This window comes from Amblyomma maculatum, chromosome 5 (genome assembly GCF_055883805.1).
Source record: "Amblyomma maculatum isolate TAMU_Amacu chromosome 5, ASM5588380v1, whole genome shotgun sequence".
In the NCBI taxonomy this organism is placed as follows: Eukaryota; Metazoa; Arthropoda; class Arachnida; order Ixodida; family Ixodidae; genus Amblyomma; species Amblyomma maculatum.
This window is the reverse complement of record NC_139348.1, coordinates 75168493-75193541: the sequence shown is the minus strand read 5'-3', so window position 1 is coordinate 75193541 and position 25049 is coordinate 75168493.

Sequence of the window (25049 nt, the reverse complement as noted above, 5' to 3'; positions counted from 1 at the left end):
ATTTCCTAAACTAATTTGCAGAGCTACAAAGGTACTGACAAATAAGAAGATTACTGGCGGAACAGCAGCCTATTTTTCTGATCGCAATTTCCTCGCTCTGAAAGATGCTCATCACAGTACACGAAATTATCATGTGGAGTTCCGCCAGGCAGAGTATTAACGCGATAGCGTTAAGGGCCGCGTGTCGCAGAAAAGTTGGTGTCGTCGTCGACGGCCGCCATCCCGCGTCGTCCGACGTTGGCCGTGAGCAAAAATTCCCAGAACCATTAATAAATAAAACGAGTAGTGAAAATTGCTGACCTGAGGAATCGAATATGGGCCTCCGTGGTGCGAGACGAGCACGCTAACCACTCCGCCACGCCAGCTATATAGTTTGAAATGGACAAAGGCGCGTCTATTGATTGTGGTGTTGTCTCAGAAATGTCCCTTAGAGAAGTGTATTGTGACGTATAATAATAATTATGAGCCTGTAGATTACAGAATTACAGAATACGCAGTTAAGCGAGTGGCAAATTACTTTTCCGCTGTACTTCCTCTTCGCTTGGCGTGCACGTAGCGCCATCTCCGAGATCTCCATCGCGCCGGGTCCGATCGGCAACGATGTTGCCGACGAACTACGACTGCCACTTGAGGCCCGCGTGTTTCGGCAAGGTGGCTGGCAGCGCTTCTACGTCCCGGACGGATTAATAAATAAAACTGAGTATAGCAAGTTGTTCTATGTAGGAATTCGAAACAGAGACTTCCTTCTCAGTGCACGCCTCAGCCACATTGTAAGCGAAGGAACGCTTGTACGCGCGAACTGGAGCCGAAAGGTTCTCTTGCAGAGCCCGCTAGGGGAAGCAATGACGCCACCGCTAGGGCATGAAGCGTCGGAACATGAGCTCGCTCTTGAGAGACGTGTACTGAAAGCGGTGGCGTCTACCAGTGCCGGGCGCACTATGGTGTCTCTTGTGCACACGAACTGTAGGGAAAAGCTTCTGTATCATGTGAACTACGTCTTTGTGTCACTCAGACAGGCAAATGAGTAGACGGCGCAAACAGGGCGCGATAACTCTATCGCGCTCCATTCCTAAAGGCGAAGCTTAAGCGTCCTCTAAATTTTTACCTGCACCTCTTGGTTGAATTTTTATAAACATGCTTCTATATGATTGCATAATGTAAAAACAAATTATTAGTCAATACAATCAACTCACGTTAAACAATACCAGCGAATTTATAACAAAGTGTTGCGAGGATTGGGAGATGGCGCCTAATTTAGGCAATAGTGTTGCGATGACTGTATCAAGAAAACAAAACGTTGATATTTCCCTACAATGTTGCACATCGTACGGCAAATTTTGTCCGAGAAAAAGAGTTTAGATGTCCACATCCTCTGATTCGAAAGCGGGGATTCGTGTTCCAGACCTGACATGAAAATGGTTTCTGCTCGTGTTCCTTAAGGCGTTACTATAATGCTCCACACCCCAAAATACACTCCTTGCATATACATCCCATGTGGGACTGATCATTTTGTGTAACATAATATGCTCGTTATCACACGCAAAGTATTTATTTACCAAACCTGAAAACACCAAATTCAAGGCCATCAGATTTGTCTACAATAGTTATCACCAACTTCTCTCTCCCTCCCAACTTCGCAGATAAGGCTAATCGTAGCAATATTAGCACCATTAAAAACACTATTCAGTACTCTAATTATTAGACAACATATATTTGCCCTCAAATTATACAATTTACTTTCAATACACAGAAACGAAAAATTCCAAGCATTCGAAGCATTTCACCGAGTTTCGAGCTCGCAGCGACAGGTTCATGTTGTCTTCTTTTCCCAAAGGGCCGTGGATGAAAATGCTTTATCTGATGAAGTTGATAACAGCGTGGCCTATGAAGCCTTCACGTTTCACGTCCTGTAAACAGGTAGTGGAGCAATTAAGGGACACTGAATGAGTTGGATATGGCAAGATGTACAATTTTCAAGAGCTCCCGCATACTTCGCCAGGAAACAAAAAGAAACCTTTAGGCGGGGAACGGTGATCCGTGACAATGCTGAAAGGGTGGTCATATATTTTATAGCGAAACATGAAGGTCAGACAAAAAATGTCTAGGCTTTGGTTTTGTCTAATGGAGTAGTAGAATTCAGATTCGATCCAGGCTCGTAAAGGCAGCTATCTATTCGTTATAGCCAGGTTTCTATTATATAAGTAGAGAACCTATACTGACGCACAGGTTTCAACGTGAATTTTATGGGCAAAGGTTCGGCCGTATCCCGCAAATACGAATGAACTGGAGTCAGCGGTAATGGAAAACGCGCCATCCCGGGTGCGCCAGCAACCATACAGGTCATAGTACCCTTGTAGAAAGCTGATCAGAAGTTCTTCATTGCTAGAGAAATGTTCTAACAAACGTACGAAATAGGAGTTTAGATAGCAAGCGCCGCAATATCTTTCTTATTTGATGGCTTTGTAAAAATATGAGACATTACATTTGTCAGGGCTTGTCATTAGCATATATAGCCTGCTTTGTTATAAGCGACGTGTTTTAAATTCGTTCGTTTGTTGTTTCAAAAACAAGTATTTGGGAAAAAGTGACTGGCCTCGTGAAATCATTTAAACAATTTATGTAAGAGGAGAAGTTGCGTCCCAAACTCAAAAGTGAAAAAATTATAATCTAAGTGGCAATGGTATATTTCCGATCTATACTTCGAAATTGTAATCTATCATGCATACTAAAGTCGACGGACTAATTATTGCGAACGGTAGCAGGTTTCGTTTGCATAAGGCTTTAGAAGACACGGACGTTCTTTTGGCATGTAAGCATCCGCCAGAGGGACGTGACCATATTTCTATCGCAGATATAAAAAAATAAAACAACTCACCTTCTATGTGAGCAGTTTATTATGACTCCTTTGAATCCGGGCAGCTGATAAACGCCTGTTTAACGGACTCTAATAAACCTCGATAATCGATGTGAAGCTTGTCGAGCCATTCTTTTTAAGCAGTAGCTTTACAAGCCCTGTTCTTTAGACTCCTGTATGACGCCGCGTACATCGTGGATTGCAGGAGGCTCAGCAAAATCATGCGTCTCATGTTGGCCAATGTTAAGTGTGTTAAAGGCAGCATCCTACAGCTGCCTACCGGTTGCGTCGTCGGCGAAGCCAATGCGATGCTGACATTTTTGCCTCTAACATTGAAAGGCGTAAAAGCTGCGCTCTCATAAGAAATCTAAAATTTGACAGCGAGGGCACAGTAGATGGTGGCATAGCTCTGGTGGATGAAGTGTTCGATGACATGGACAGAATGAACTGTACAAATGCTTCAGGAAAGAATTTTCTACTTGCAAGCTTCCCGAGAGGAAGTTGTAACCAGATTGTGGGAAAAAGTAAGATATTGGAGATATAAGAGCACTAAACACGTATAGAGGGGGGGGGGGATAGGAAGCCTCAGTTTGCAGGTTGAGCCAACGTTTCGACAAATGGACTTGTCTTCGTCTGAGCAAAGAGATCACTGGCAAGGGCTTTTGCTTTCGAAGAAGGGAAGCTGGGGATGCGGAAAGTGGGCGAGAAGAAAGTAGGTCAAGGAGTGTGGAGATGCAGGCTTGGTGAGAAGAAAGTAGGTCAGGAAGGTAAAAAAATATAAAACAATTGTTTCTTCAGTATGTATTCCCCGTTTGGAGCCAGGAATCCTGTGATCTGCAAAAGAAATAAAAGCGGCAGTACTGGGAAAAACTACAAAACGGGATGGATGATTACTCACCACCCAAAGCGGGTTCAGCGCAGACAACATTCTCAAAAAGGAACAGGGTGTTTAAAGGGCCCTGGTAAGAAACACATATGCAGGGGAACAATTTTGAAAACATTCCGCAAGGGGTGGGGGGATGAAAAAGAAACAGAATAATAACAGCACAGAGAACAACACCTGGCACACACACAAAAAAAATATTAAAGGGCCAACTCAAGTAGGAAGTGATAAGGAGGAAATAAGTTTTGAGAAACGCCTGCAGCTTATGATATTGAGGAGAGGAATAGAGTGTACATGTACTGTGAATAAACTGTACAATTAACGATATGTGGGATTGCTTTCCCTAATAGTTAGGGAGCAGAGGGAATATATTAAGAAATTCTAACTATCCTTCAGAGATATTTATTCCTGTTGGTTCCAGTGTTCTAAATTTAAGGATTACGTAACGCCTCTCTATATTTTCTTTCCTTCGCAGATTTAAAGCCTGAAAGGAGAATATATAATTTAATGTCTTCGAATTAATTGTCTTTCTGTCTGAAATGCTAGGAAACTGTTTTCGGGAGGCTTTGGCCTGTGTCTTTGCGATGGCCATTAAGTCCTATGTTCACTGGTGGCTATCTCTCCCCAATGTACTGTTTATGACAGAAGGATCATTCTAGAAGGTAGACAACGTTTGAAGATGTGCTTTTAAAGCCTGATATTATGAGAAAGGTGAAATGGCTTTCATAATTTTTAACCAAGGTGCCTTTTTTATATGATTGCAGGTCTTACATCTAGGTAAAGAGCAAGAATGTGGTTGTGTTGCATGCTTGTTGTCGAGTTTAGAATGTACTAGAATATCTGTGAGGTTTGTGTAACGTTAGTAGGTTACCCTTGGTGCCTCTTAGAATATTTTCTTCAGACGTAAATTACACGTTAGCATGGAGTGGTATTTCCGCAGAATATTGTTTTGTTTAGAACAACATTGGAGGATTTAGTTACAAAAGAAGGCTAGCAAACTAAATACTCCAAAACTCTTCCAAATATAAATATATTTTGCGGAAAGTTTTTAAGAATTGTTCCCATGCAGGTGTATTTCTTGCCAGGTTCTTTTCGACAGGATGTCCCTTTTTGAGAAAGGTGTCTCTAGGCTGAACCTGCTTTAGGTGGTGACTAATCTTCCAACCCGCATTGTAGTTTTCATGGTACTGCCGCGTTTATTTCTATTGCAGGATTCAGGATCCCTGGTTCCAGGATGAGAAATACATTCTGAAGAGACATTTTTTGTCATATTCTTTTTCTCTCCATGATCCACTTTCTTCTCATCCATCCTCCCCCTCCACACTCCTTACCTACTTTTTTCAGACCCACTTTCCCCCTCCCCAGCTTTTCTTCCTCGGAACCAAAAGCATACTTGAACCACTGCCAGTAGTGATCACTTTCCCAGACGAAGACAAGTCCGCATGTCGAAACGGTTTCTCGACCTGCAAACTGAGGCTTTCTCCCCTCTAAACTTGTTCAGTGCTCTTATATGCCGCGTAAGCCATCTTCTTCCTCTCGATCTACAAAGATATTGAAGAATTGATAAATATTGCTCCACCAGGTGGAGAGCGTCAAGAACCAAGGCTGGAGAAAACTTATTATGACGGCACTTAGATGTCTGCAGCCACAGCAAGCCAGTATCGCGTGCTGTTTTCAGTTGATAAAAACTACCACAGTTCATGGCTAAATTTACAATATCATTCGCACAGTAGATACGCTGGAAGAAGTGTGGGATTTGTGATATGTCATCTATAACTTAAACAACCCTTAAATATCACCGGCGCTTCTTGCAGGCTCAACATCAACATGTAAAGAAAGACTATTAAACGAATTTTTTATTTTCGGAATTGTATTGGATGCTGTTATTCGTCCCTAAATTCAGCTTTCTTAAAATTGCAAATATATTTCAAGTTAGACTGTACTTCGTGTAGCGATATGGGATTTTAGGGTGATTCAGCTTCACTAACTTTATCTTTCTTTTCATACTAACCACTAAACGAATAATGGATGATGCACAGTGTCGAGATCAATCAACGATAAGGTAAGTTTTTTACGTTTTGTCCTAAACTTTTTGAGTTGTGCAAACTTGCCCTCACACACAAAAATATTCAAGTATCTTACAGACTTGCTAGTGACGATCATTGCAACATACGTTCATCTTATGTGTAGAACAATTATTTGAAATCAATATATTTTCTGAATTCCAACTCCAATCCTGATCACCACCAGCGCGACATATTAAAAGTATAGGCACACGACCGACGGTGCTGACGAGAAGTGGTACACAGCAATGAAGGTAATTCCTTCGAGACCACGTTCTTGGAGTTGTTTTGCACTACGTGCATGCTTGTAAGTATCCGGTTGTAAAGTGCTGCTAATCTCTGAGCATTGGTACAACGTTCATGTAGCGAAAAATATTTGCAACAAAATTTCTTATGCGGCCTTGAAGAACCACTGCACTAGTGTATATGGCTGCAGTCTTCGAGTTTGTGTCCGCCCCAGCTGTCACTGCCTAGGAGCCGTAGCATCGCTGTAGTGCCAGATATGATCCGTGCCAATGAAAATTTGTTCTGGACTGATACGTTCGTCACAGACGGCCTCGTCTACCACACCGGTGGCACCCGAATACCGAACCGTCCACAAGTATTGTGCTTCTCCAGCAATGGCCCGCTCAGACCTGGTTTCGATGAAGGGCTCTTTCGTAGAGATTATATAGATCAAAATTATTGTCAAAGCAGCTACTGCTACGAGCTGCTCTACGGGAAGATAAAGGAGAATAGAAAGCATGGTAGGTCAAGGATGCGCCCTCAATTCTTTTGGTGTTGTGAGCATCTTCTATTAAGTCGTTCTAATTAGTACGATACCACCCCTGCTCATCAATGGCTTTCGTATGTGGAGGCCCAACAATCTGGTAACGTCTTTATTCGGTTTCATGCAATGGGGTTGACATCTCCGATGAATAAAGCAGCGTACTGAAGAAACCAGTTCCGAGCATATCTCACTAAAAGGTAATAGAGATGAACGCTCAAACGACACGTAGAACACGCCCAGGGCCTACTACTTTATGGTGAACCAGCAACCACATGTCCGCTCTCTTCGTAGTTTCAGTGCGTCTCATCCAGTTGCGCATTGAAACGAAATGAGACCCAATGCGAAGCGCCATCTCCTTGGCTGTAAATTTCTGTTCCATTTTTGTTGACATGAGACTGTACCAGACGGAAGGAATTTTCGACGAGAAAACTGCATGTTCGCGCGTTCACCTTAAGGCTGCTCAGCCCAATTAAAATGTCTCACTCGCTCTATGGCAGTGTGCCAGCGTCAGGCTGAAATGCAACCAGAAAGTACAGCATCAATAAAGCAATGCATTTTATAGCTCTCCTATGAGGATCTGTTTTTTCGGTAATGCAAAAACCTGAAATGTCCTCCGAGGCTTTTTCGTCGACAGGCGGTGCAAATGTCAATAATGCCTAGCGTTTCATGGTGCACAGGCTGGAAATCTGATCATAAAGACTACGCTATGTGAAGAACCAGCAGTTCTTGAAAGATCAGTGAACATTTTATTGCTGGGGCTCTAACATTCCAGTGTCTGTGGAAATCCTCCCCCGAGTTCAGAAAAACAAATTTTGTCTTGACAGTTCATACAACTTACGTGCATAAAGGCCAATGCTTGCTCGCGCTATGCGCTGCTGTGGCGGCTGCCTCTCAGATTACATTTTGTGGCGCGCCCTCCATGTAATTGTGGGCGCGCCTTTCACATTTAGCTGATTTTCGGATAAGGTAGCACTCCTGCTACTGTAGAAAGCAGTCTCAGAGTCAGCAGTAGATGCATGTTTATATTGGCAAGTATCCGGGCAATCGTTGTTTGCAGAATGGAGTTGGATCGGAGGTCAGCGGTGGCTTCTCACTGAATGGGGATGTCTATGCTCATATTGAAACTACGACGACTGGTTGGAGACTACAGCGGACGCTTTCAGAATAGGGCGGTCACGCCAGTGCTCGTTCGGTGCATCATCTTGAAAGTGGACGTTCAGCGCTTCTAATCTTTGGGCTGTATCATTCGGACAATAATTAGATGAACCCTGATATTTCGCCTTAAGATCAGACACTACCAGTGAATGTTTGGTTTCATCATCTATGTTTTACCAACAACGCGCTCCGACGCAACAACTAAAAACTCTGTTTTATTTTTTTTTGTATTTTCTTTCTTTTACATTTATATTTGTGTGCGTCATTTATTGGTAAATTACCAGCAAATTATACCTTTTTTAGTAAATACCAATAACACATAACACTTCATATTCATTATCTAGCACGTTCTATTAGCCAAATGTTTAACCTTTTCTGTCACGCGGTCGGTGAGGAAATTCGGTAATTGACAAGGGGTAGCAGCTTTGAGAGCATGAACGTTCACTTAGGATTTGCAGCTAATATCAGACAGTGCTGGCAGCATCCAGAAAGATAACAAAAGTCTTAAAATAAACAATTTGTATTCTCTGGTGCCTGCCACAGAAAGACGCACTACAGCCAGGACAATAGGAACAAGTGTGCGCGGCGGTTGTCGAGAGTGTAAGCGCCACTTCGTGCCGCGCTCATGTTAAAGCCATAATTAACCTTCACTATGCAGCACCAAAACCAGCTGAAATTATCTTGCATATCGCGTAAGAACTCTACTGGTGCGTTTGAACGTAAATAAAACAGCGATAGTTCGGCCCTATTTACATCCTAACCTGTACATAAGACTCCGCATCAGCCAATGCACGTGGTTTATTTCTTTCATATTCAGTCGACCGCCTTCGTGTTTCTGCATTAATTGTAGGAGAACACGAGGATTCAACACCGCAAACCGCACGTTTGCAATGTCCAGCCCATAAATCACCTATGTTCTGCTGACCGCTTCCCAGTATGCTTATGGTACGCATGTTATAGTCGCCATATGTGCAATTTCTCACTTAAGACTGCAAATGCAAGTTTGAAACATGCCATTAAACTACGCAAGAAGTCGATATTTGCTTTTCTGTCTGTGCAGTTCATTAAGACTAAGGAAGAAATACTTGCAGTGGGGATGTCCGGGAATATATGGAACTCCAATAAAGTGAGGTGCATTCGATCAATACCTATTAGAGGCTCAACTGCGGAACGCAAGCTGACATTCTAAGACGCCAATAAAGTAAGTAACCAATTTTATAGTTCTTTGTAGTATTTGTTGTCATATGTACCTTACTGTTGAAAACACCTGAGAAATGTGCAATATAATAGCAAACCGTAATATCATTTCTGAAACTCACCAGAGGTAACCTGGATGGCTTCCTTTTTAGGTTAGTAATTCTTTATAAATGTCTTCTCTACGTTTCAAATAATCGGACGCGACCGGGGACCAAATTAAAAAGACAAAAACACGTCTGTTGCCTTCGAAGCATGTTACAACACACAAATGTCCTATTTCTTGAAAATGCCAGTATGTAATTGTCACCATAATTAGTGCCTATGTTTTAAATGTATTAGGGAGGTAAGTGCATTTCCACCGCTCTCACTGCTTTACCCCCACGAGGACCAACTTCACTGACGGCACTGTCCTTGCTTTCAGAAAAGCTTTTCTGGCTAAATCCAGCAAGAAATGTTTCGGAAGAAAGATCCTTTTACAATCTAACCTGCTTCACAGCGGGACCGTCGAGGAAAAGCTTATTTTTTATCCTTCCTTGGCTGCCGATGCTTGAGCAGATTGAGGGTACAGCTCTTATTGTTTGCACATGCACAAATTTATAGAAGAAAGGTAATTTCATTTAGCATTTCCTCTAGAGAAGTAAGTTAAATTCATTAGGACTGCTGCTAAACGCCACAAATGTGATATTTTACCACAATACCTTCAGTGAATTGTCATGAAGTCGTACTTATTATGGATCCCCTGCAGATACTTCCCATGCATAGACTATGACATGCTCGATGTCATTCATGCTTGAGATGTCACAGAATAAAGATGCAATTGTCTCAATGTCTTCTACTGAAGCGCATTTTTAGCCACTATTCAGATGTATTGAACATGAAGACAAAATTCACATTTTTGAACTCACCTTCATGCCTGAGACGCCCGCAATATTTGGTAGGGGAGCGACTACTAAGGCCACAAATAGCTATTCTGTGAAATTAATGGACTTAAAATTTTATGCTTACCCTACTTGGAATGCTGCTCAGTAAGACCAACTTCACGTGAAGGTAGCTTCAAGTGAAGGTGAAGCACAGCGGCTGATGTTCCCGCCAGCAAATAATTTCACATCAGAGCCGAAGTGTACTTCATATACAAAGTAGAGGCTCTGCGAACACGTTTTTTCACGACACTCCCCGATCTAGTTACACAGACAATGCAGCCGAGTTCAAATTCCTTAATTTACGCTGGTGCAGGGCCTCTTCTACAGGGGCACGATAATCTTAATTAAGCTGTTGTGCCAAGCTACCCCATTCATTAGAGCTTCGATATTTATGGAGAACGATCTGCACACATTAATTTTGTGAGACAATCCAAGGCTGCGTACATGCTGTCTGCGACGGCTATCGCTTTGCGTGAACACCGCTGAGTATCTGTATGACATGTCGACTTACCGGCATGTAACGAAGCCAACCTTTCTGATTTCTGAGCCCAGCCAGCGGTACCGAGTACTGAGCAGTCTTTTTAAAAAAATTGCTGATGTGCATTACAAGCTGTAGTTTCGCACCAAGCATCCGAAGAGTATATTGTTCAGAAAGTAAGGGTGAGGTCCTATGTCGTCTCTTATACGTTAACGCTCTTTCTATGTGAATGTGGATGGAATCATGCAACAGACCCATCTGATATATACTAATGGCCTCCTGCAGCATAGCCCCGCCGTATTGGTGCCGACATTATTGCGTCCTACTACTGCGGCCAAGAATGCGAAATCGAATCGCGGGCACGGCGACCATTATACAATTGAGACGAAAAGCAAGGAGGCTGTGGGCTGTGCTATATCAGTGCGCGCAAAGAACTGGAGGCGGTCGAAATTTCGATAGTATTCCAGTTGCTTTGGGACGTTAAACCCCATTAAAGAAACCAAATCCTTTTGCATCGGGTTAAAAATATCGATAAGCTAGCCTCCACAGATCTACATACACTTGCATTCAGCGTGTACCAGCCCTCAACTCCAGTAAATAAGCTGCATGAGTCATCACTCCACTGGAGCGGAAATACATTTTATCTATTCTGCAAGAGCCAAAGTGGAGCAGTTTGCTAACAGGTAGCTCAGACTGGCCCTTGAAGAATCAGATATCGACTCATGGAAACATATTCTGCGCACAATGCCTCTCGACATATCACACAGAATCGGCATCGATGCGCCGTCCCGATAATTTTAGAGAAGCTTCAGTGCTGATATGGGCGGTAAGGCAGAAAGATTACCCAGAGTAAACGCGCAGCACTGTTTCAGTTACGGTCGAGTAGTATGTATTGTGAAAACACGAAGCGACTTCTTTGAATTTGTAGATGAATGTGCCCTGAGAACCGCCACAACAGGCGTTCGTGAAACGAGCAAGATCATCTGAGAGCACTATTGTGTGGAAAGGCACCAGCCGCCTTAACACCACGTTGCCTGTGGAACCCAGTGCCGTCTGATATCCCTCGAGTTCTGGCAAAACCTTCGAGTCCGTGTAGGCCGACAAAGAACCTCTACATTTATACGGCTCCGCGACACTGTAGTGGATGGTGCGGCTGGTTCGGCGGCAGCCGGCGAACCGAGCTTACGGGATAATGCAGAAAAATTTCGATCATTTGCCTCGTCCAGGTGGCCGTATCGAAAACTTCCGCAGTCTCTACCGCATCCCTCGTCTCACTCCTGGGTGCACCAGCATTCGAAGAGGCAGCCCTATCCAACGCCTCCTTTCTCGGCTGCATTGCTTATTCGAAACAGTCGTGGTCGGAAGGGACATAACTATTCATCGCGATCTGCTACCAGCTAGTCCGCGTGAACATGGCGGTCATAAAGGCTATACCACCAAGTAGCCGGAAAGCTTTCAACACTAACACCCGTGAACAGTGCCTATAAAAACACTCTGCACACTATGCTACATTGTGTTGGATTCCTCACGGTTCCACTAAAGTTAAAATGTCCTCGCGCCTTATCAAACGAAGGTCACTCGCCATGAGCCTGTCTGTGGACTGTCATATGGGCATAGAAATCGTCTATATGGGTGCTAATTAAAGCACCACGTTGAGCGTCATTTCTTGATTCATCTGCCCAGGAGAAAGACAGAGAAAGGCCGAAGTGGCCAGGACATAAGAACAAACTGATGTTTATTTCTAACATGTGTCCGTGGATGACGTCAGGGTATTTGCGATGGCAGCAGGCAGACGATGCGGGAAGGATGAAGCGCAATGAACATCATGTGATAGTGCTCCTTGTTTTTACACTCCGCAGAGAGATTGGTTCTCCTGACCTGCACGGAATAGTAAAGGAGTGTAAGAGGACAGTGATGGGAAGTCCACGAAATGATCGCGGGATTGGAATGCGCAAGCGTATTTTCGCGTGGAGTTACATAATCTTGCGAAACGTTTTTACTTTGGGCGGCATGTGCGCCAGCGTCATCCTTTGGGTATGCCAATGAATCTTGTTTAAGTTGAATCATGCAACTGAAATCAAGAATCAGGGGTTTTATTCACAGAAATGCATAACCAGAAATGTGCCCACTCGCCCTTTGCCCTGCCGCAAAATGTCGATGACTTCCGGCCGTGCGTCGAACATTCGTCTGAAATTGAAAAGTCCACATACGACGCTGATGTGCACTGAAGGGTTGTCCTATCCATCACAGATCTCCGTGCAGGGGCCGACACTCTCACCCGCGATATTATTTATTTATTTACGCATTACTTCGAATCGAAACGGTCCAAGCACTACTTCCACCATCCCCGAGACTGAGGACAAGTCGATGGCTGCTAGCTTGGTCTCGCGGCTTCCTTTAGGGAAGGCTTGCTAGGGACACCGCTTTGTGTAGACGTTCTTTTTTGCGCGTTTCGTCACGCGTGTTTGAATTGTTCGTTCTAGCGCGTTTTGCGCTACGAACAACCGTAATTAGTATTAACAGCTTACGTGAGTAGCAAACTGGGAATATGATGTTGATGATGTCGTTGTAAGGTTATATGCAAGACGCAGACTATATTTCACAGTTACTTCTGAAAATACAGCTCGAATCGACGTTGCGTTACTCCGTCATACTCAGTGATCACTTAAATGAAGCCAACACTAAGACTGAGTCTTCAAGGAGCAATAAAGTAAGCTCGCTGGGCAGCCGTGCCGTTTCATTGGTGTCATCTGCTTTTATCTGTGTATATTAATTTGTGCATCTAAGATATATCGAATCAACGAGAATAATTTCCGCGTTTCTCTTCATAAACAATCTCATATAGAAAAGTAGGAGAGTAGTTCGGCATAAAGTGGTGGTGTATTTTTAAATTAAACTTTCTCTTTCTTTTCAGAGTTGGAATAAGACGTGAGTGGTCTGCCTGGCTTTATTCTACTATGACTATATCGTTTTCATCAAAGGGGTTTCCTTTTAATACCTTCAATGCTGGCAAACTGGCAGGCTACCTGCAACCCGCATGCGCTGTAATTATCTAAAATACATGGACATTTGGCAATTTTCATATCTATCAAATGTTCTAAACTCTAGTACAAGAAAAAGTAATATTAAGCACACCACCGCTAACGCTAATATTTATTTATATAATGGCGACACACACTGAGAAGACAGGCAAACAACGAGAATGTTTGATGCTGTATTAGAATATACTAATGTTTTTGCACAAACTAAATTTTAATTTACAGAGAGAAAATAACGAGCAAATGACGTTGTATAAGGCGCGTGCTCGCTATAGTTGTGTAGTTTGTTTTCGAGTTTTCGTTTTTCTGGTGCAAAGATGACTAGGCTAGTGGGCCATGCAGATATTTAAATGCCAATTTTTTTCTATTGTTTACTGCTTAATTCCCATATATTACAGTATTTGCCTCACTTCCTAATTTTTCAATTGTTGATTCCTAGGCTGGTCTTTAAACCTCCACAACGTTGGTGCAGATCCTACGTCCTCATGTGGAAATACCCTTTCTCGGAATTGAAAATCCAATTCGGCCGTCTATTTATGTTATTTGCAGAGTAATACATATTGCATTAAAGGCACAACCATGACATCGCAGGCCTGCTTCTCGAGCCACTGCTTTCCATAGGGTATTCATATTTCATTCGTCGAATTGCCAATTTCGCAACTGTTACCTAAAAAGATAATTATTATTAGCGGCGATTCCCGTTGTACGAATGTTATCAAATTAAAAATTTGCTTGCAAGCGACAATAGAAATTTGTTTTAAATAACACCCTCAACGTAATATATATGGTGACAGCAGCAGTCATTCCTTGTGCGCAAGTAGAACGTGAAAATTTCAATATACGTGGTGTTGAAAGTAGTACTTTAAATTCTAAAAGTAGTGCCTGTTCGAACACAGACGCAATGTTAAGATTTATGCTGAAAAATACATAAAATGAAAGCAGATGCCTGAGCATAGCTTGTACGTTCATATTCACGCGCGCATATGTTTCTTTTTAAACCCCGCCCGTCTGTGAGCACTGTTTTTTCTGTTAACTTCCTCATCAAATTAAACACGCGTTTTGGAGCTGCTCTCTATGAAGTTGGTACTAGCCTTTATTTTAAGCCGTAAGCTCTCTTGGATTAGGTGCGTGATCACAATCTGTGCACAGAAAGGAGCCCTATGACCGTGATCGCCTTTATAGCGATTCATGGCACATGTCTGGGTAGCACCATCGCCCTGAATTAAAAAAAAACTACCTAAGAAGTGGACCTTTTCTGCGACTAAGGAGGGGCGTTTTCCGAGCCTTGGATGGATTATGACAGGTTGATGGTTTATATGTAACATTGGACTTGGCATTTTCGGGTGCTAAGCCTCCTAACTATCTGACAATGACAAGACGAGAGAGTAATGGTTTCAGTCTACCGGAAAAAAAATTGTTCTGGTAAATAAACGCTATGGTAAAACATGCCCCAACATTTTCCGCCTTATCGCACTTAATGAATCTTAAGTGCCTCTTAGAACCAGTATGCTTTTTAACTGCAAATTTGTTTGTTTTAAAATCGTTATTGGCAACCCTTAATAAAAGCGCGGCAACATGGGGCAATTGGACATAGCCGCTGTGAACGAAGTGCGTTGGTGCTATCTTACGAGCTAGGCATATCATTGGATTTTGCATTCGTCCTAATGGTAATTTGTGACTTTGTTTCTGAGATGTTTGCCCCGCGCTTTCTTCATCCACGATTTTTAATACAAAGGCATTTCGAGTTGGGCAGCGGAGGAACTGGTTGGGTAGCTGTACCTAACTTAAATCGCAGACTGAATAATTGAAGGAGTCTTTCTGGCACTACACGTCATTCGTAATTGACCTCTGTTTGGAACTGCAGATCTCGAAGTGCTTTCAACCGCAGGCATTGACCGAACTCGCATCTTATACATAGCACTGTAGAATATTTGTTCCAAAAGGCGCACGTGAGTTTTGTAAAATCATGATACAATTAAAAAGAAAGTGTCGGAGTTAAAAGCCAGAGGAAAAATAACACTCTTCATGAGTGGAAAATACGAACCGTCTGTTGCAGAAGTTTGCAGCCGAACGCGCCAGACGGAAGAGCAGTATCGCTCCCGAGAGGCGGCGCTGCGCTCACCGGCGCTGCCTGGTGACGTAGCTCTAAAGAGTGAGAAGGCTTGTTCTCTTCCCCTCACCCCGCGGTTGATATCGCACATCTTTGCTCTCAGCCGTGGGATGAGGAGAAGAGAACAGGCCTCCTCACTCTTTATAGCTGCGTCACCAGGCAGCGCCGGTGAGCGCAGCGCCGCCTCTCGAGAGCGATACTGCTCCTCCGCCCGGCGCGTTGAGCTGCAAACTTCTGCAACAGACGGTACATCGCATTGTTTTTCCGTTAGAGCAACATGATTGAGGGCAAGATCTGATGTCCGCAATTTACTTCGGTAAATCCGTACTGAGTTTTTATTCAAAGTAAAGGGCATGTGATCTGACAAGGTACACTTAAGAAGCCTTCAGCGTTCCAAGATTAAGGGTGTTAGTAACAAATTATAGTAGTTACTAAAAATCCTTGACGAGAAATAAGGCGAAAGCTTTTTGGGCTCGTCCTATATAGCCTTTATTTGAAGCAATACTTTTTCGGACACATTTTGAGAAAACTACTCTTCTGGTCTTTTTTCTGATTGGAAGAGAACGTGCCACCTGAAATGTCGTGTTACAAGGTCGCAAAAAACAATAAACCTTTCATAAACTCGATGCCCCCGTAAAGGCCCACTCCACATAAAATGGGTTTGAGTTTTCATGGTCCTACCCGGAAAAGTACCGTGACTCTCCATAAACGTCGTCGTGGTCACGGCGCTGGAGCCTACCGCTCGAACGAAAAGCTCAGTTCGCTGTAGTCAGATCGAGGTGCCCCTGCAGATGACACGAGGCAGGAGAGCGGTTCCATCGGGGCCACATTCTTGGTCAGCAGCTCCACTCGGGGGCTACGGCAGGCGCTCATTGCGCCGCTTGGTATTCTAAGCTCCCAGCAGATGGCGTGTGGCGATTCCACTTGCCGCCGCGTGACTGTCCCTCTTCCGTCATCATCCGCTACACAGCGGACTCCTACCTTGCTATAGAGGCGGCAGGCGGACTACCAAATCAGTTACCCTGTTTTTTTCACGAGCCTGGCGTGGAGTAGTCTTTTGCGCTTTTTCCTGGAGATCGGAGGGAGTGAGCTTCGATTCTCTGTGGAGATATCTTTTTTTTTTTTAATTTCACAGATTCTGAACAAACCACTCATAATCCAGATAGGCTTTCGTCTTAAAATAGAAAAACATCTCTCTTTCTACTTCAGACTGTTATGCACACCAAACTCTAGTGTAATCGTACTATATGCATCATAATACTCAAAACTGTCCATAGCCATTGTCCCTGCCCACTACATCCAACTCACTCATCAAGCCGTTTCTGCTTATTCGCTGTACTTGTTATTTAGACATTATTCATTACTAAACAAAGGTTTCCAAATTAATCAACACCTAATTAGAAGTGTCTTGAATGTGTTCTACAGTTGTTTGTTTCAGTCAATGTTCACGGTGCTGTTAGTATTAACTATGTTAGACAAATCAAGAGTTTGTCATAGCAAATGCAGACTAATATTTGCAGTGTAGTTTGAAACAAAGGAACTAAGATTATCACTTAACCGGAATTTAGAACACAGCGATATTATGCAAGATACTCTTGCAATCTTCCGCCGAGGTTGTGTTGTGCAAACCAGACAAAAAACCACAGAAATATTTTCGTGAGTTAAAAGGCTTCAGTGAAAACTGAAATTGTTTATTTCTCAGTCTGAGTCTTAATATCCTTCAAGAACTCGAAATCACCGAAGCATTATCTAAGATCACTTGTTTTTTAGGGAGTACAACATCGAAGTGAACGTTGAAACATCTGGGACACAGGGGTGGGTCTTTGTCTATGTAAATGGTAAGAAAATCATTTCTTTTATTGTGTTTATTAAATCTGAAAGCATAAAAACTGTTTTAATCCGGCCTCTCCGTCTCTAAATTCACAATGTCTGCACCGATTCGCTACGCGAATCGTAGCGATACTGGGAAGGAGTCAATTGCTCATGCTGAAGACAAAATCAGTTTAAACGAGCCGTGATTCGTATCCTTGCTGTCTTAAAAAGTATCACGCGCTTTGAGGCGTTGAAAGAAGAAAGAAGCAGGAGTGTAAAGGGGAGGAAGCAGAAGCTGGATTGCGATGGGAACCCTCAGATTAGATTAAAATAAACACTCCCGTCGCGTACCCAGTGCGTAACAATTGTGGTGTAGCTTGTGGGGTAGATCAATGCGGATCCTCGTTGTCTTCGACGAAACAACCGACTCGCTGGTTTATTGCCCCTGGCATCCAATATGGCTTGAGAAGGTAATGCCAGCTGAGCAACACCTGCGGTCAGCAGCTGGCAGCATTACCGCTAGCCGCACACCATTGGTGCGAAATCTAACGAGGACGTCGATGAATGGTTGACCAACTACGAACGCGTGAGCTGATACAATCGTTGGGATTCAACAGTGAAACTTGCGAACGTAGTCGTCTTCTTGCAGGGCACGGCGATAATTTATTTCAGCAATCATGAGGACGCACGAGCTGAGATCGTTTTACAGAAGAAATTAAGAAGTGGCTTGGAAAAAGAAACGCGCAGAAGAAACGGTGCTGCAGCGAGTGCAGGTATTGGGCGAGACGTGCACTACAAAATAAAGGATATTGCGAAGTTGTGCAAGATAAGCCCATGGATGTCCGAGGAAGATTCTAGTGGGACATTTACTCAAAGGATCGCTGAAGACGTATGCAGGTCTTTTATTAACAAAGATAGTTTGAACTCCACTGCTGACGTCATTAGACCATCAGACACTGCTGCACTTTCGAAAGCTTGAAGTTACGCATCATACATAAATTTGGGGACAGGCCAACGTCACATCCATCGCGAGCATTAATGCAAGTGCTCCGGAGCCGATACACCGGAGTGTTCGAGAGCTGCTGCGTAACAAAGATTTTGTGTTCTAGGAGGAACCCTGATATCAGTGTCGTGGGCTGCGGGCAGACCCCGCGACCCCATCAGCTTCCAGAACTCCGGCTCGAAATGCGCCATGCGTTGAGGACCGCAGCAAATATGCCGACGTAGTCTCTTAGCTATAGCGGATGGGTCGAACCACCGCCTACACAGGCGGGGCGGTGTATCAGTAACCCAAGCCCGGGTACAACTGCCAGCCACAGCACGTTCGCACCCACTTTTACTCTGACCGGTGGCGCCCGCAACCTGTGTGCTAAAGCTGTGGCTTGACTGGACAAGTCTACGAGGCCTGCTGCCGCAAGACCGTCGCATGCTGCCCAATGCTTCTGGGTGCCTTGATAAGAAATTGTATCCACCGACGCCAATGCACGTTTATGATGCCTAACCATCCGACACAGATGCGAAATTCCTCGCCTGCTTCATACCGTGCACTGACGGCTCCAACGGAGTGACAGCGACGCTTCGGGAAACTAGGAGGTGCGACTGGCGGAGGTGAGGTCGCCGCAGAATCAACGTTACCAATACCTCTGCCTGTATCTATGTCTAAGAACAAACGCGAAGTATTCATTGACGGCATCCACACCATGGCAATAATAGACACTGGAGCAACGGTCTCTGTTATGAATTTAGGCTTCAAGAATTTTTTGGCATGTAATATTATGTTAAGCGTAATTCAAGCTGTGGTATTCCGGTGTGTTGGCTGTGAATAATTGGTCCCTATGGGTGTGTGCAGCACGAACGTTGTGATTAGCACCAAGAGGGTAGAAACGAATTGACATTGTTGTCTCGTTCCACACATGAAGTAATTTTAGGTATTGTGCACGGCCCCGCGTCGGGTGATCAACAACTTTTACTCCCGATAAGAAGGCGTATATATCAGTGTGCTGACGTATTGGGTCATGTGCAGATTATGTTAGAGCGAGTGACGTCAGCTTTACTCAGATCTGCTACAGGTGTAGACGTTTTGTAGTGTAGTGCAACGTAGGTCTGCTGGAGTGGACAGATATCACTGAATACTGCGTTAGTGTCAGCTTTTGTAGAAGCCTCGTCACCCGATTTCGAAGTGCTGTCTCTGCCTGCACGTACACTTGTACCTGCGATGTCCGGAGAATACACCCAAGAATACACCCAATACACACAAGGCGGTTCTGCGAGAGCTAACGCCGGCTTAATGTCATAACTGAAAAAGATGTGTATTCTTCCGCATATTGGCGACGCAATCGAAAGAGAGAGAAAACTTTATTTCAAAAAGAAAAAGAAAAGAGAAAGGAGAAAAAAAAAGGGGGGGGGGGGCAGTGAGTGGGGTCTTCATTTCAAGACCCCAGTGGCGTGGGCTGCCGCTCTTGCCTGAGTTACCAGCATACAATCGGCTGTCTTCACTCAGCACGATAATTTTCCTCGGTTGACGTGACATCGGGGTACTGGCTGATACCAATTAACCCGGGCGACAAAGAAAAAGACAGCCTTTGTGACACCCAACGGTCTTTTGTGAGTTCAACATGATGCCCTTTGGATTGTGCAATGCGCATGCCACGTCAACATTTCATGGGCACCATTCTGCGAGGACTCAGTGAAAAATTTCTTTGTGCTATTTTGACGAGGATGTGATCTTCAACAACACCATTCAGCAGCACAACAGCCGCCTCGTCATAGTTCTTGACTGCATTGAGGGAGGAGGCCTCGTCCTCAACTCTAAAAAATGCCACTTTGGTGAACGCCAGACAGGTGTCGTTGGTCCCTTGGTTGACAAGGATGGCGTTAAGCCTGATACTCAGAAGATTGAGGCTGTACCCACTTTATAGCGCCAAAATCGATGAAGGAGCTTAGGAGCTCTTCAGGTTGATGATCCCAATTTCGGCCTTTTGTGCCCACTTTGGCTGACATCGTCTATCATCTCAATGGTCTTTTGCACAAAGATTCCTTGTTCATTTGGACTGCTGACTGGAATTATGTCTCAAATTTCTTCCAACATTGGGACCTAATCTTCACCACTTCCGCCCTATCGAATTTTGCACCGACACTAGCGAAGTGGGCGTTAGCGCTGTGCTCATCCAGCGCCATCGCCGCGATCACGCTTTCCAAATGCACCCACGTTCTTTAGGAGTTCCTGAACTGTATAAGATGCATCATAATTCGCCATTCTTTTGAAAATAGCACGCTTTCAACTAGATTTTATCTGACAATGCGTGCCATCTCCGCGAAATTTTTGTTGTCGAAAACTCAAAACAGCAGCGGAAGCGTCTACACCGAAGGAAAGAGGTCGCAGACGCTGTCCAACAAGGAAACGTATCTCACTAGCGAGATGAGCAACGTGTAATTGAGAACTATTCCGAACCGCGAAGTATAACAAAATAAAAATTTATTAGATTTTTGTGAAGACTTCATATAATCGTGTGAAAATCTATGGTGTCAAATTGACGTTAGGAGCCTACTCTCAACATGACAGCGCGGCTCATATAGAGTGACTCATGATGCGTTGGTGAATTTAAAGATGTTGCGCACGTTTCCTTATGGAACGATACATGCGCCCGCAACTAGCATTATATATTACAACGTTAAACTTTATGGCCAGCGTTGGAGTGCCCCAAAGTTGTTTTCATGCAGAGGACGTTGTCGACAACATATTTCGATCTTTGTTGATCTTGAAGCGCTCGAGCAAGTGACAAACAAGCCGCAGAACTCTGTGGTATATGACACTATTGCAATTATCACTTTTGTGCCGTAGAAAGGTGTCTTCACTTCTGCGTCGTTAGATATTTAGTAAATATCCACCTTTTCCAATTTGTGATCCCGGCTGTTTCTTTGTCAAACCAGTATATTTCCTGGTTTTGTTGCAGGCCTCATGCAGCGAGACAAACGCATACATTGGATCTACGATATTGTGCACGCGACTGACCGATGCATGGCAATATATTTGTCAAAGGCGGATAAAAATCAAGGTGAGTGTCTTAATTGTGCTGATAGCCAACTGGCTTTGTATTTTCTTTTCCCCATGTTGAACCTGTCGATACAGAAGTACCCGTTAATGTATTCGTGCGTGCTCGCCAACGAATCAACATGATAAATCACATCGCGCGGAAACTGAAAAGGAGGTTACGCGATGAGAAAACTTCGACCACATCACAGGAGCACAAGAGAGATTGGCCAGTGACTCGTGCCATCATGATGTACCCGCTTTTCTGGGTGGATTCGAAATTTGTTTAGAGAAGCAACGATTCCTATGCTTCACATCCGTAGCAGAGGGTTTATGCAGGCGCTTGCCTTAAATTAGTCGGAACTAATTAAGTAACGTACGCCAGTTTGCACAATTTTCATTCAGTCCCACGATCTGAGTACTTTTTCTTGCCTGCGTCTCTATTTTATTTTTTGTGAAAATATGAACATTCCTAGCACTCTTCTCGATAATAAATTCGGGTAATCTAATCCACAAATATTGGTTTGGGAAATGATTTTGGAATGCCAATTGGGCTAATCAGAAGAATTGCCAACTGTAGTAGAGGAAACGACCTCTGTAGGATATTGCAGGCATTTGTCCTGATCAGGATAGCGTATGCACCGCCCTAACTAAACCTAGATGCTGCGGAGAAAGGCAAAGCCGAGAAAATAATTAGGCAAGCTTAAAAAACAGCCTTGCGGCTGCCGAACTACGCATCGACAGAAAGACTCATGTGACTGGGAATACATAATACACAAGAGGAGCTCAAGGAGGCTCACCTCACAATGCCAAAAGAACCGCTTAAGCTCACCAATCTTAATTTAATTGTTGCAGAAAACCTGCGTTTCATAGCCGCCCCTGGAATTTCGTGCTTTTAGACGGGAATACAAATAAAACGGAGATAGCCATTGTGCTAAATTGATCGTAATAAAATATTTCGCAGCAACTTTGCTTATTTTTTAATGCGCAGAACTGGTTCAATGCTTCTCAGTAAACAATACGTTTTCTTACTCTCATCGTCCTTCCTGGTTATAAATGAAGCTTTGCGTTTACTATCCTATATAATTTATTATAAGGGTCATAATATTTTAGGCGAGGTACATACGAGTTTACTTTGCTACAATATGATCTACTTTCACAAATATATTCCGGGAATATTATAAATACTTTCAAACAGCGCAATGAAACTGATTTCTTTAAGGACGGTCTAGATGCGCAGGAAGCCCTTTGCAGAAACGGCGCCCTGTGGCAATACCATGCTATGACAAAGGTGCCGTGCTCAAGCTGCCTTCTTTACATTATCGCGTTATGCAATTTATATCGCTCCGTCACTCTTGAAGATAAAGACCACGTAGTTGGTAGAGACTGACCACCCCATGCATCCATCTGCGAGGTAAAGGAAGATATTGGGCGTAGCGTAATGTCAGTTCCTGTTCTGAGCGCCACAGACACAGCTCACGTCGTTGCCGAATGCCGCTTCAGTACCCCGCTTCCTGCACATCTGTCACATCAATTTTTATTTTATGCACTAAACATCACCTGAATTTCTCGCACAGGAGGGCATAACCCTTAAGCGCCCGCAGGGAGTATATTTTCCCTCTGATGCAATAACGCTAAAGCCCTGTAGAATGCACGGTCGTCAAAGTATAGCGGCGGCAAATATTGTGACACTCTGCAAGCATTGCAATAGCTGTTAATATTCTCTGTAGAACATACTGGATATTGATTGGGTTTTGTGGAACACAGCGATACTTTTTGAACGGTATACGGCCGCTGCAACGCCTTATATATATATATTGCCAGGGGGCGCTCGGAGTGAAAAACGACGTTGAAGTGAATCGGCTCCGGACTCGCAGGACGTGCCTAAACCTTGGACCGTGTAATTCCACCTGTACCGGCTCTGTTAACCTAGCCCCAGTCGCCACCACCGTGACAAATCTGGTGGAGGTGCGGGGTTTATCCCGCGTCGAGACGAATTATTCAACTACTGAAAAGGAATTCCTCGCCATTATTTGGGCTGCTGCGAAATTTGGCCCCTACCTTTAGGGTCGCCCATTTAAAGTGGTCACTGACCACCATTCTTTGTGTTGGCTGGCCAACCTGCGCAACCCATGCGGCCGTCTGGCGCGATGGAGCGTTCGCCTACAGGAGTTCGATCTCACTATTGTTTATAAGTCCGGACATAAGCATGAAGATGCTGACACGCTCTCCCGCGCGCCTGTCGAGCTCGCTTCACCAGACACGGATGACGCTGGCAGTTTTCTCGGAGCTGTTGATGCTTCAGATATGTCACATCAGCAGCGTGTCGATCCAGATTTACGAGCACTGATTGATTAATTAGGAGGCCAGCCAGCCACCATACCTAAGTGCTTTTCTCGGAGCCTCTCAGCTTTCTGCCTGAGAGGTGGTGTGCTTTATAAGCAGAACTCAAGATCCCAGTCAAGAACCTACCTCCTCGTGGTACCCACAGCTCTGAGAGAGGAAATCCTTTCCGCGTGCCACGATGAACCAACATCTGGCCCCTTGGGCTATTCTCGCACACTTGCTAGGATACGACAGACATTCTACTGGCCCAACCTTGCCACTGTTGTTAAGCGCTATGTCAAGAGCTGTCGGCAATGTCAGCGTCGGAAGGTTCCTCATGCCCATTTCTTTGTACACCAGATTATACTACGGCGCGGTGCTCCTACCTATATTATTACTGATAGAGGGACTGCCTTTACTTCTAAAATGATGGCCGAAGTCTTTCATCTCAGCGGTACGGCGCATCGAAAAGCTACTGCTTACCATACGCAGACCGATGGGCTGACGGAAAGGCTTAATAAGACCGTCGCGGATATGCTGGCGATGTACGTCGACGCCCAGCACAAATCTTGGGATACGATCGTACCGTATGTGACGTTCGCATACAATACGGCAGTCCAACAGACTACACGTTTCACGCCGTTTCGCCTCGTTTACGGCAGGGAGGTTCGGACGATGCTGGACGCAATGCTCCCTTACCAAACAGATACCGAACTTTGCTCTGACGCTGAGCAGTTTGCCCAAGATGCTGAGCAAGCACGCCAGCTAGCACGCGTCCACATCAACCAGCAACAGGACAGTGATTCACGCCGGTACAACTCCGCCACAGACAAGCTTCCTACAACACCGGGGGCCAGGTGTGGGTGTGGACCTCTGTTTGACGCCGCGGCCTTTCAGACAAGCTAATTTGACGCTACTTCGGACCGTATAAAATCGTGCGACGCATCAGTAACGTCAATTACTCCCCCGTGCTCCCGGATGGATCAGAGCACACAGGCCGTCGGCTACCTCGTCCAGAGACAGTTCATGTCTTGCGATTGAAGCCCTACTTTGCACGGTGACTGATAAACTACATCTACAAACTTTTTTTTTTTGAGGGGGGGGGGGGGAGGTTGCTTTTGTACGCTTGTGGCCACGTGTAACTGTTTGCGTTACGCTTAAGGAGGGAGGAATGCCAGGGGGCGCTCGGAGTGAAAAACGACGCTGAAGTGAATCGGCTCCGGACTCGCAGGACGTACCTAAACCTTGGACCGTGTAATTCTATCTGTACCGGCTACGTTAACCTAGCCCCAGTCACCAACACCCTGACAATATATATATATATATATATATATATATATATATATATATATATATATATATATATATATATATATATATATATATATATATATTGTGTGTGTTCAATCACGTCG